Consider the following 1,134-nt stretch of genomic DNA (forward strand, 5'->3'; position numbering starts at 1 on the left):
AATTAAAAAAATATATATATATAAGGGAGGGAAAGAAACTTGCTCTCTGCTGCTTGTCTCTTTTCACTCTTGTTGCTTTGTTGCTGTCTTCTGCCACCGTGAACTGTTGCCCTCTGCCATGTGCCACTCTGCCTTGGAGCCAGCTGAGTATGGACTGAAACTTCCACAAACTGTGAGCTAAATAAACCTTTTCTTCCTTAATTCTGGGCATCTGGTTTTTTGTGTCAGCAATGAGAGAAAAGTAACCAAGACAGAATTTGGTACCAGGAGTGGGATCACTGCTGTGACTATACCTGACCATGTGACTTAAGAACCTTTGGAATTAATTTGGAAAAGTTTTGAGAAACTGGCCAAAGAGGAAGCTGCAAACTATTTTGCAGCTTGGAAACTCTGATTGGAGCCTGGAAAATCAGGGTATTCATGGAAATGCTGCTAATTAAGATGAAGCTCAGGAGGCTTCAGTTGAGAAGGACTGCATTGGCTGCTGGATCCCAGGTAATATATTGCACTTTGGCAGAAGTTGGTCTGCATTTTGCTTGTGTTTAGAGATATTATTTGGTTGGAGAAATAAAAATTTCAATGTAGTCTATTGCTGGGATGGTAGAATGGTTACTGTTGAGAGCTTCTGGCCAGATCTGTGTTTGAAATTAGAGCCAGCAGAGTGATATGAAACATTTGTCCAGAGGGGTGGCATTAATGGAGCTTTGGGTTGCAAGGTTGAAATAGAGGAAAACATTGTTAAGAACAGGACAATGTAAAAATGAATTGAAACCTTTCACTCGAAGATAAGAGTGTATTTGAATTGCAGATCTCTATTTCTGTCTTGCCATGCACTGTAAAAAGTTAATGGGAAGGACTGTAATTGAAATAATTCTTTTAATATGTTTTGATGTTATTTTTTGATATGTTTGTAATCAGGTTAATTAATCAAAGTATTGTGTTTTAACCTTAAATTTTGGTCACCCTTTGAATATTTTGATTTTGGTGCAGATATGAGTACCAAAAAAAAAGGAATTGTGTATATGTAACTGTTATATTAATATAAATCTGAATAGACCAAGACATGTTAACTTTTCACAAATCTGCCACTAGAGACTATGGATTAAGGAAATGTGTATGGTTATCAAGTTGACC

This window comes from Chinchilla lanigera, unplaced genomic scaffold, assembly GCF_000276665.1.
Source record: "Chinchilla lanigera isolate Chin_1 unplaced genomic scaffold, ChiLan1.0 scaffold00084, whole genome shotgun sequence".
NCBI lineage: Eukaryota > Metazoa > Chordata > Mammalia > Rodentia > Chinchillidae > Chinchilla > Chinchilla lanigera.